Below are 12,765 nucleotides of genomic sequence, written 5' to 3' on the forward strand. Positions count from 1 at the left end.
GGATTTGAGGTACTGGCCCACAAAACCATGTGTGGGTCTCTTCTGACTAAGCTACTGACCAAAGAGATTAATGCTAGGACAGATGATATATAACTTAGGGTAAATAAACCATTTTAAACCCATGGCCTATATAGCAGTTGATAAATAAATACAAGTTGAGGGCATCATAGAAAACTCTGGAGGCCAAGGTTCTCATTCAAGCCCCGAGGGGATAAGGTACCTAATTTATGGATCCATCTAGATTCATGTTGTAATAGGGCGCGATCCCTGTCTCCCCCTCTAAGTGTCTTAGGGACATGGTCTATTAGGATAGCCCTAATGCTAGCCACTCCATGTTTAAATTCTAAGCAGTGTCGAGCGAAAGGTTGGTCACTCTGACCCTTCTCTAGTGCTTTTTTAATTCCACTCCTATGCAGAGCCATACGTTCACGAAACTGGCGTATGGTCTTACCCACATTGGTTAAACCGCAGGGGCAAATCAAAAGATACACCACATGAGTGGATGTGCACGTGAGGCGATGTTTAATGGGAATTTTATTACCAGTTAAAGGATGATTAAAACTGTTTCCCGTCATAAGGGTGTTACAGGTGGCGCAACCTAAACACCTGAAGCACCCCAATTTGGTTCTCAGAAAATGGGTTTCTTGTGCACTGGTGAGTTGGGTGACATCAAGTTTAACTATATGGTCACTAATGTTACGACCCCTGGTGTAGCTAGGTAACAGAGCGGTATGGGCCAATGATGACAAGGCACCATCCGTCTGGATGATTGGCCATAATGATTTGGCCTTTTTAATTTTTCTATTAGTGGCCGTAGTAAATTTGGTGACCCAAGGGAGTTTAGAGATGTTTTTGCTTCTAGGTTTAGTAGCGGGACATAATGCTTGTTCCCGAGAAACACTAAGGGCTTTGCTTTTTGCTTTTTCTAATTCTCCTAAAGGGTAACCGCGTTGTGCAAACTTAAGCAACATATTGTCCATGGCTATCACAGTATCATTAGGGTCTGACGTAATGCGTCTAACCCTCATAAATTGAGAAAAGGGTAGACCCCTTTTCAATGGGCCAGGGTGAAAACTACGGAAGTCTAATAACATGTTCCTGTCAGTGGTCTTAACAAATAGGGATGTTGACAACTTCATCTGATTAATGGTAATGGATACGTCTAGATAATTGACCCTGGTATCATCAATGTTAAATGTGAATTGTACAGGATGCTGAGTCGCATTATGGACCTCCCACAAGTTGGTCAACTCCTCTCTAGACCCCTGCCATATTACTATCAAGTCATCGATGTACCTTCTGAAGTAAATACACTTAGACTCTATGATAGGGTCCAGGTAGAACATCTTAGTTTCCACCTGATGCATAAATGCGTTTGCGTACGACGGGGCCACTGCGGACCCCATCGCACACCCGGCAAGTTGCAAGAAAAAACGACCATTGAAGACAAAATAGTTCCTTCTTAGAACCTTATCTAACAATGTTAGAAAAAATGGTATATCTGGACCACCAAGGGCTTGTAGCTGTAGCAGAAGGGATGTGGTGTCCTTTAAATAAGAACGGAGTGATTGGATACATGGGTTCAAAAAGGCATCTAAGTATACTGCAATGGGGTGATATAGTGACCCTCTAGCAGACACTATAGGCCTGCCCGGTGGGTCCACCAACGTTTTAAGGACACCACATCCCTTCTGCTACAGCTACAAGCCCTTGGTGATTTACCTGAGGGGGCGTTGCTTTGCAGCTCGGATGTGACTAGCTTATACACATGTATACCGCATGAGGCCGGTATAGAAGCTGTGAGGACCCTTATTCAAGACAATGCTATCTATCAAGGTCCAGATATACCATTTTTTCTAACATTGTTAGATAAGGTTCTAAGAAGGAACTATTTTGTCTTCAATGGTCGTTTTTTCTTGCAACTTGCCGGGTGTGCGATGGGGTCCGCAGTGGCCCCGTCGTACGCAAACGCATTTATGCATCAGGTGGAAACTAAGATGTTCTACCTGGACCCTATCATAGAGTCTAAGTGTATTTACTTCAGAAGGTACATCGATGACTTGATAGTAATATGGCAGGGGTCTAGAGAGGAGTTGACCAACTTGTGGGAGGTCCATAATGCGACTCAGCATCCTGTACAATTCACATTTAACATTGATGATACCAGGGTCAATTATCTAGACGTATCCATTACCATTAATCAGATGAAGTTGTCAACATCCCTATTTGTTAAGACCACTGACAGGAACATGTTATTAGACTTCCGTAGTTTTCACCCTGGCCCATTGAAAAGGGGTCTACCCTTTTCTCAATTTATGAGGGTTAGACGCATTACGTCAGACCCTAATGATACTGTGATAGCCATGGACAATATGTTGCTTAAGTTTGCACAACGCGGTTACCCTTTAGGAGAATTAGAAAAAGCAAAAAGCAAAGCCCTTAGTGTTTCTCGGGAACAAGCATTATGTCCCGCTACTAAACCTAGAAGCAAAAACATCTCTAAACTCCCTTGGGTCACCAAATTTACTACGGCCACTAATAGAAAAATTAAAAAGGCCAAATCATTATGGCCAATCATCCAGACGGATGGTGCCTTGTCATCATTGGCCCATACCGCTCTGTTACCTAGCTACACCAGGGGTCGTAACATTAGTGACCATATAGTTAAACTTGATGTCACCCAACTCACCAGTGCACAAGAAACCCATTTTCTGAGAACCAAATTGGGGTGCTTCAGGTGTTTAGGTTGCGCCACCTGTAACACCCTTATGACGGGAAACAGTTTTAATCATCCTTTAACTGGTAATAAAATTCCCATTAAACATCGCCTCACGTGCACATCCACTCATGTGGTGTATCTTTTGATTTGCCCCTGCGGTTTAACCAATGTGGGTAAGACCATACGCCAGTTTCGTGAACGTATGGCTCTGCATAGGAGTGGAATTAAAAAAGCACTAGAGAAGGGTCAGAGTGACCAACCTTTCGCTCGACACTGCTTAGAATTTAAACATGGAGTGGCTAGCATTAGGGCTATCCTAATAGACCATGTCCCTAAGACACTTAGAGGGGGAGACAGGGATCGCGCCCTATTACAACATGAATCTAGATGGATCCATAAATTAGGTACCTTATCCCCTCGGGGCTTGAATGAGAACCTTGGCCTCCAGAGTTTTCTATGATGCCCTCAACTTGTATTTATTTATCAACTGCTATATAGGCCATGGGTTTAAAATGGTTTATTTACCCTAAGTTATATATCATCTGTCCTAGCATTAATCTCTTTGGTCAGTAGCTTAGTCAGAAGAGACCCACACATGGTTTTGTGGGCCAGTACCTCAAATCCTTAGTGCACCTTAAACGTAATGTACTCTAGCTACATATAGCCCCTATAACTTGTTGTTTTGTGTCTTTAATCCATTATCCACCAGTTGGTAGGAGAGTTATGCAGTGTATTTTAACAACTGTTATTTTATTAATGTTCGTATGTTTTTGATTTTGTATTTAGATTTGTTTTGGTTGTCACGGTAACCGCACCACTGGCGCCGCAAGATGACATCACGGGTCGTCAGCACGGAGTAGCCGAGTATCCCCCGGCGCCCAGCGAGCGTACCGTCCGGTTGCCTAGGAGATGGAGACGCGGCGCCGCTGGATGACGTCAGGGGTGAGCGACGTGACTGAGCTGTTCGGCGTCTGGAAGTCAGCATGGCGGCGTGGAGCAGGTGAGTGACATTTTCACATGATTGTATGTTGTGGGTTGGGTATAAATGTCTGTCTCTTGTTCAGTTTGGGTTGTTAAGGCCCTGAGGACGGGGCTAGTCCCCGAAACATGTCGGATCAATAAAACTGATTTTCTACACATGCAACAGCCTGCTTGAGTGCCACCCTCATTCTCTATCATATATATATATATATATATATATATATATATTATACAGTGCATCCAGAAAGTATTCACAGCGCTTCACTTTTTCCACATTTTGTTATTTTGCAGCCTTATTCCAAAATGGATTAAATAATTTTCTCATATGTCCTAGAGGATGCTGGGGTCCACTTCAGTACCATGGGGTATAGACGGTTCCGCAGGAGCCATGTGCACTTTAAGACTTTTCAAGGGTGTGTACTGGCTCCTCCCTCTATGCCTCCCCCCCCCCCACCAGACCTCAGTTTTAGAAATGTGCCCAGGCAGACTGGATGCACTCCAGAAGAGCTCTACTGAGTTTCTCTGAAAAGACTTATGTTAGGTTTTTTATTTTCAGGGAGGACTGCTGGCAACAGTCTCCCTGCTTTGTGGGACTGAGGGGGCAGAATAGGTACCAACTTCCTAAAGAGTTTCATGGCTCTGCTTCTGGCTGACAGGACACCATTAGCTCCTGAAGGGAACTGAACGCTAGCCGTGCCTAGATGCTCACTCCCACAGCACGCCATCACCCCCCTCACAGAGCCAGAAGACAAGTGTTAGAAGGCAGATCTTCAATCAAGAAAGTGACGGCTAAAGGTACCGTGCGGCTGGCTGGAGCGCAGCGCGCCATGTTGCCCACACATACACAGGCACCGCAGGGTGCAGGGCGCAGGGGGGTAGCATGAATCCTATGGAAACTGGCATAAATAAGGGGCATAAGTTGCTGAGGCACAGTCGTACCCCCGCCAGTATAAAAAAATTACCTCATAAATGCTGAGGAGAAACACCATTGAAGAGTGGAGCTTCCTCCTCAGTCAGCCAGCACACTGCTCAGCACCATTTTTTCTCTCTCCTCAGGCTGCAGATACAACGCTGGTCCTCCACTACTGAACAAATATCAGGGTGCAAAACAGGGGGTGCCACAGTGAATTTGGTGCTATATAATTGTGTGATTAGCATTATAAAAGCGCTGCATGTCAGTGGGCATTTTGTGTTCACATACATTGTGTTACTGGCCCTGGGTTGTGAACTGGCAAATCCTATCTGTGTCCCTCTGACAGATTTTACTGTGGGTCTGTCCCCTATAAGTCCCGGAGTGTCTGTGGTGTGGTTGTGCACGTGTGTGACATGTCTGTGGCAGGGAACTCTTCCTCTATGGGAGACATGTTAGAGACACAGAGGTGTAATATGACACCAAGAGCCTGACTGGGTGAAAGGTTACATGATAGTGTGAATCATATCAGTAAGAGGTTGGACTGAATCTCATACAAAAAACTGAATATAATCTGTTGAAGATGTGATTTTTAATAGTTCTGCCTTTCATCCACAGGGACCCCTCTGGGTCACATACAAATTTGCACAAGTAGTACAAACTGATACCGACACGGACTCTGATTCCTGTGTCGACACTAGTGATTCCGGGGGAATAGGTCCTAAGTTAGCAATAAGCATTCAAAACATGTTATAGCTATAAAGAAGGTGTTAGAAGTTACGAAGCCCCCTCTTTTACCACAAGAAGAGGGTTTACTTTAGTAAAGAAGTAAGGTCATTTTCCCTCCACCTCAGGAGTTGAACAGTCTCTTGGAGGGAGTCTGATTTAAGCTGAAAAGTAATTTCAGATTCCCAAAAGGAATTCAGGCAGCTTACCTTTTTCCAAAAGGTGGGAGTCACTCTGCATTTTAGACAGGGCCCTGTCATAAAAGAGGAAAGGTGTTTCTCCCTGCGCCTGGAATGGCTTCACTTAAGGAGCTGACAGATCGCAAGTGAGTGAGGTGATCTATTGAAGTGGCCAATGGGACACTACTCAGGCCTACCATTGTCTGCGTGGGTGAGTAGTGTTATTGAAAAGTGGTCAGAAAACTTGTCATTAGACATTGACACAATAGATGGAGATGAGATACTCTTAACGTTAGGTCATATCAAAGATTCTGCTGCGTATGTACTAGAAACCATGAAATATATTGGTCTCTTGGGATCAAGAACCGCTACCATGGCAGTATCGGCTCAAAGGGCGTTGTTGATTCACCAGTGGAATGCTGATGCAGATTCCAAAAGAAATATGGAGGCTCTCCCATATAAAGGTGAGGCCTTGTTTGGTGATGGGCTGGATGCTTTAATCTCGGCGGCTACCGCAGGTAAGTCGACATTCTTGCCTTATGCTCCTACACCGGCGAAAAAGACACATCACTCTCACATGCAGTCCTTTCAGCCCAAAAAATACAAAAAGGCCAAAGGTTCCCCCTTTTTTGCAGGTAGGGGAAGGGGAAAAGGAAAGAAATCTGCAGCGTCTCCCGGATCGCAGGAGCAGAAGTCCACCCCTGCTTCTGCCAAATCTGCAGCATGACGCTGTGGCTCCCTTGCGGGAGTCCGCTCGGGTGGGAGCACGTCTGAAACTTTTCAGCCAAATCTGGATTCAATCTAGCCTGGACCCATGGGTCTTACCAATAGTGTCCCATGGGTACAAACTAGTTTCAAGATGTCCCCCCATGCCGATTTTTCAAATCGACCTTGCCAGCTTCTCTTCCAGGAAGAGAGGCAGTAACAACGGCAATTCAAAAATTATGTCAGGATCAGGTCATTGTCGTGGTATCCTTGTCACAGCAAGGAGAATGTTTTTATTCAAGCCTCTTCGTAGTTCCGAAGCCGGACGGCTCGGTCAGACTGATTTTAAACCTGAAAAATCTGAATCTCTACCTGAAAAGGTTCAAGTTCTAGATGGAATCCCTGAGGGTAGTGATTTCCAGTCTGGAGGAGGGGGACTTTATGGTGTCAGTAGACATAACGGATGCTTACTTGCATGTTCCCATTTATCCTCCTCACCAAGCTTATCTGAGATTCGCAGTACAGGATTGCCATTACCAGTTCCAGATGTTGCCTTTCGGACTCTCCATGGCAGCGAGGGTATTCACCTAGGTGATGGCGGAGATGATGGTCCTCCTTCGTCAAAAAGGAGTCAATAAAATTCCTTATCTGGACGATCTCCTGATAAAAGCGAGATCCAGGGAACAGTTGGTGCAGAACATCGCACTCTCCCTGTCAATACTCCAACAACACGGTTGGATCATGAATTTCCCAAAGTCGCAGTTGGAACTGACAACAGGTTTGTCCTTTTTAGGGATGATTCCGGACACAGAAGTATGGAGAGTATTTCTTCCAGTGGAAAAGGCTCTGGAAATCCAGAAAATGCTCAAACAAATATTGAAACCAACAAGCGTGTCGATCCATCAATGCATTTGGTTGTTGGGGAAGATGGTAGCGGCCTACGAGGCCATACGGTTTAGCCGATTTCATGCCAGAGTATTCCAGTGGGACCTGTTGGACAAGTGGAACGGATCCCACCTACACATGCACCGGAAAATAATCCTGTCCCCCAAAGCCAGGATTTCGCTCCTGTCGTGGCTACACAGTTCTCACCTAGTAGAGGGACGCAGGTTTGGGATTCACGACTGAGTCCTAATAACCACGGATGCAAGTCTCCGAGGCTGGGGAGCTGTCACACAGGGGGAAAGCTTCCAAGGAAGATGGTCAAGTCAGGAAGCCTGCCTTCACAGAAACGTTTGCCATTTACAACAGCCTTCTACAAGCGGTACATCTTCAAGATCATCCCATGCAGATCCAGTCGGACAATGTAACAGCAGTCACATACATAAACAGGCAAGGCGGAACAAAAAGCAGAGCGGCAATGGCAGAGGTGACAAGGATTCTCCTCTGGGCAGAAAGACCTGCAAGAGCTCTGTCAGCAATTTTCATTCCGGGAGTGAACAACTGGGAAGCAGACTTCCTCAGCAGACACGATCTCCATCTAGGAGAGTGGGGCCTCCACCACGAAGTCTTCGCAGAGATGACAAGTCTTTGGGGAGTTCCTCAAGTAGACATGATGGCATCTCGTCTAAACAAGAAGCTTCAGAGATATTATTCCCCGTTGAGAGACTCTCAAGCAATAGCAGTGGATGCACTGGTGACCCAGTGGGTGTTGCGGTCGGTATATGTTTTACCTCCACTTCCACTGATTCCAAATGTTCTCACAATAATAAGAAGAACAATAGTTTGATCAATCTTCATTGCCCCAGACTGGCCAAGGAGGGCTTGGTATCCAGATCTTCAGGAGTTGCTCATAGAAGATCCTCGGCCTCTTCCTCCTCAAGAGGACCTACTACAGCAGGGGCCGTGTATGTATCAAGACTTACCGCGGCTACGTTTGACGGCATGGCTGTTGAACGTTGGATCCTAGCTCGAAAGGGTATTCCCAAGGAAATCATCCCCACTCTTATTCAGGCCAGGAAAGGAGTAACGTCTAAACATTACCACCATATTTGGAGAAAATATGTGTCTTGGTGTGAATCCAAGAAGACTCCTATGGAAGAGTTTGACTTGGGACGTTTTCTCCATTTTCTGCAGGCTGGTGTGGATGCGGGCCTTAGATTTGGGTCAATCAAGGTCCAGATTTAGGCCTTATCCGTTTTCTTTCAAAAACAATTGGCCTCATTTCCAGAAGTTCAGACGTTAGTGAAAGGGGTTCTGCACATCCAGCCTCCATTTGTGCCTCCAGTGGCACCATGGGACCTTAATGTGGTGTTGCAGTTCCTTCAATCAGATTGGTTTGAACCTCTGCAGGAGATAGAATTGAAGTTTCTCACTTGGAAAGTGGTGATGCTTTTGGCCTTGGCATCCGCAAGGCGGGTGTCTGAGTTTGGGCTTTGTATCACAAATGCCCTTACCTGATCTTCCATGAAGATAGGGCAGAGTTAAGAACTCGTCAACAATTTCTTCCAAAGGTGGTTTTGTCCTTCCATATAAACCAACCTATTTTGGTGCCAGTAGCTACTGACACTTTCACTGAGTCACAGTCTCTAGATGTGGTTAGAGCTTTGAAGATTTATGTCGCAAGAACAGCTCGGAAAACAGAGGCTCTGTTTGTCCTGTATGCTCACAGCAAGATAGGGTGTCCTGCTTCTAAGCAGACTATTGCGCGCTGGATCAGAGGGACAATACAGCACGCTCATTCTACGGCAGGCTTGCCGGTACCGAAGTCGGTAAAGGCCCATTCTACTAGGAAAGTGGGCTCATCCTGGGCGGCTGCACGGGGCGTCTCGGCTTTACAACTTTGCCGAGCAGCTACTTGGTCAGGGTCAAACACATTTGCTAAATTTTATTAGTTTGACACTTTGGCCGATGAGGACCTCAAGTTTGGTCAATCGGTGCTGCAGGGTCATCCGCACTCTCCCGCCCGTACTGGAGCTTTGGTATAACCCCATGGTACTGAAGTGGACCCCAGCATCCTCTAGGACGTATGAGAAAATAGGATTTTAATACCTACCGGTAAATCCTTTTCTCCTAGTCTGTAGAGGATGCTGGCCACCCGACCCAGTGCATACTTTACCTGCAGTTTGTTCTTTATAGTTACATAAGTTGTGTTTAATTTGTTTTCAGCATGTTGCTGTAAATGGTTCATGCCTGTTGGCGTGTGTCATGTTGAATGCCATGTTGTGCGGCATGGTTGAGGTGTGAGCTGGTATGAATCTCACCATTAGTATAAAATTAAATCCTTTCCTTGAAATGTCCGTCTCCCTGGGCACAGTTCCTATAACTGAGGTCTGGAGGGGGGGCATAGAGGGAGGACCCAGTTCACACCCTTGAAAAGTCTTAAAGTGCCCATGGCTCCTGCGGAACCGTCCATACCCAATGGTACTGAAGTGGACCCCAGCATCCTCTACGGACTAGGAGAAAAGGATTTACCGGTAGGTATTAAAATCCTATTTTTTTCCTCAAAATTCTACACACATTACTCCATAATGACAATGTGAAAAATGTTTTGAGATTTTTTTCAAACTTATTTTAAAAAACCCCAAAGAAATCACATGTACATAAGTATTCACAGCCGTTGCCATGAAGCTCAAAATTGAGCTCAGGTGCATCCTGTTTCCACTGATCATCCTTGAGATGTTCCTACAGCTTAATTGGAGTCCTCCTGTGGTAAATTCAGTTGATTGGACATGATTTGGAAAGGCACACACTTGTCTATATAAAGGCCCCACACTTGACAGTGCATGTCTGAGCACAAACCAAGCATGAAGTCAAAGGAATTGTCTTTAGACCTTCAAGATAGGATTGTCTCGAGGCACAAATCTGGGGAAGAGTACAGAAAAATATATCTGCTGCTTTGAAGGTCCCAATGAGCATAGTGGCCTCCATCATCCATAAATGGAAGAAGTTCTAAACCACCAGGACTCTTCCTAGAGCTGTCCGGCCATCTAAACTTAGCGATCGGGTGAGAGGGGTCCTATCAGGGAGGTGACCAAGAACACGATGGTCACTGTCAGAGCTACAGCATTCAACTGTGGAGAGAGGAGAACCTACCAGAAGGACAACCATCTCTGCAGCAATCCACCAATCAGGCCTGTATGGTAGAGTGGCCAGATGGAAGCCACTCCTTAGTAAACCGCATGTGGCAGCCCGCCTGGAGTTTGCCAAAAGGCACCTGAAGGACTCTCAGACCATGAGAAACAAAATTCTCTGGTCTGATGAGACAAAGATTGATCTCTTTGGCAAGAATGCCAGGCGTCATGTTTGGAGGAAACCAGGCACGACTCATCACCAGGCCAATACCATCCCTACAGTGTAGCATGGTGGTGGCAGCATCATGCTGTGGGGATGTTTTCAGCGGCAGGAACTGGGAGACTAGTCATGATAGAGGGAAAGATGAATGCAGCAATGTGCAGAAACATCCTGGATGAAAACCTGCTCCAGAGCACTCTTGACCTCAGACTGGGGTGACGGATCATCTTTCAGCAGGACAATGACCCTAAGCACACAGCCAAAATATCAAAGGAGTGGCTTCAGGACAATTCTGTGAATGTCCTTGAGTGGCCCAGCCAGAACCCAGACTTTAATCCGATTGAACATCTCTGGAGAGATCTGAAAATGGCTCTGCACTGACTCTTCCCATCCAACCTGATGGAGCTTGAGAGGTGCTTAAAAGAAGAATGGGCGAAACTGCCCAAAGATAGGTGTGCCAAGCTTGTGACATCATATTCAAAATGACTTGAGGCTGTAATTGCTGCGAAAAGGTGCATCAACAAAGTATTGAGCAAAGGCTGTGAATACTTATGTACATGTGATTTCTTAGTTTTTTTTATTTTTAATAAATTAGCAAAAATCTCAAAGTTTTTCACGTTGTCATTATGGGGTATTGTGTGTAGAATTTTGAGGGAAAAAAATGAATTTATTCCATTTTGGAATAAGGTTGTAACATAACAAAATGTGGAAAAAGGGAATCGCTGTGAATAGTTTCCAGATGCACTGTATGTATGTGTATGTATATGTGTATGTATATGTGTGTATGTGTGTATGTATGTATGTATGTATGTATGTGTGTGTCTGTATATATATATATATATATATATATATATATATTATACACATATGCACTTAATTGTATAGTTCTTTTTATTCTAAAGATAATTAAGGATCAAACAACTAGCAATATGGTGGAAAGTTTATTTATTAAATTCTGTAAGGAATAGTCAATTAGATTATGATTTTCACCTGGAATGAACTGTGGTTTTTCTTTTTTTCTTTTTTTTTTTGGACCTTTATAATTTATTGCGGATCATAGAATTAACATACATGTATTTTGATGGATTATACAGGTATAATGTTATTTATTTTTTCTTATTTGGATCCTCCAATTATTTTACTGTGGAGACAGCATGCATTTAATTTTACTAAAATATTTATTATTCTAATACTACTATTTTATTTTTCCTGTTGAGAACAATGATACACTTATGGTACATTCATTTCCATTACGTATGATTATCTGCTTTCTTTCAGGATTCATAGAGTTCCTATTTCCGATTTCATAACATGTAATCAATTTTCTGTTCTCTTTAATTGATTCAGTGAAGATTACAATTTATTTTTTTATTGGTATTTATATTTCAGATTAATCAATTGAAGACACTTTGAGGCTCTATAATATATAATATTCATTGCATTTTTTTTGTATACTGATGCAAAATAGAAATTGGAAAAAACGCCGTGGCCGCTGCATCCAACCTAGTATATTGTATAAAGATTCAGAGACTTAGGGGTTCATTCTGAGTTGATCGCTGTTATGAACCACAGGTAGTGGTTCATTCCTATTTTATGTTTATAAGTAGTCTTGCAGGCCAGGATTTCCCGTTGCTCTGGTTTAAGAAGATTCTTGTTTGCTGCCAGTGGTGAGTCTGTGTGATTGCAGCTTGTTCCCTTGTGTTCAGCCTCACCTGTCTGTTGATTGCACCTCTCAGTTGTGCAGCAGGGTAGCTGCACGACATAACTAATTAAGACTCTCTGTTATATGCTGGCTCAGTGCAATTCACAGATGCTGGTGATATTTCCAGATTTCCAGGTTTCCTGGGTTCCAGAGTTCTTGAGTTCTGAGCTAGTCCCTGCCAGTTCCTGAGCTCCTGTCTAGCAGTGTCTGTCTAGCTGTCGGTTCCTGTGTCGATTCCAGTGTCTGATCCTGTGTCCTGCCGTTAAGCGTTCCTGTCCAGGAGTCCTGTGGCTTTGTCTGTGCCTGGTCGAATATCTGGCTTCTTGGTGTCCACCGGTCTGTCGTTTGGGATTCTGCCTGTCCTCCAGTTCTGAGAGTCTGTGTCGGCTACATTGGGGGTTCCTGTCCGTTTGCCAGTATTTGTACCGGTTCCGTGAGTAGCGGCTTTTCCGCGTCCATCGGCTCAGGCCGCAGTATTCTTTGGTTATAATTTGTTTCTGGTGTTTTGCAGAGGGTTCTGCTTGTGCTGTCACCGCCGGTACACAACGGTATTGTGTTATCCTGTCTCGGTTCACGCCTTGTCTCAATCTAAGACCTGGGGGCATCGGAG

This window comes from Pseudophryne corroboree, chromosome 5 (assembly GCF_028390025.1).
Source record: "Pseudophryne corroboree isolate aPseCor3 chromosome 5, aPseCor3.hap2, whole genome shotgun sequence".
Classification (NCBI taxonomy): domain Eukaryota; kingdom Metazoa; phylum Chordata; class Amphibia; order Anura; family Myobatrachidae; genus Pseudophryne; species Pseudophryne corroboree.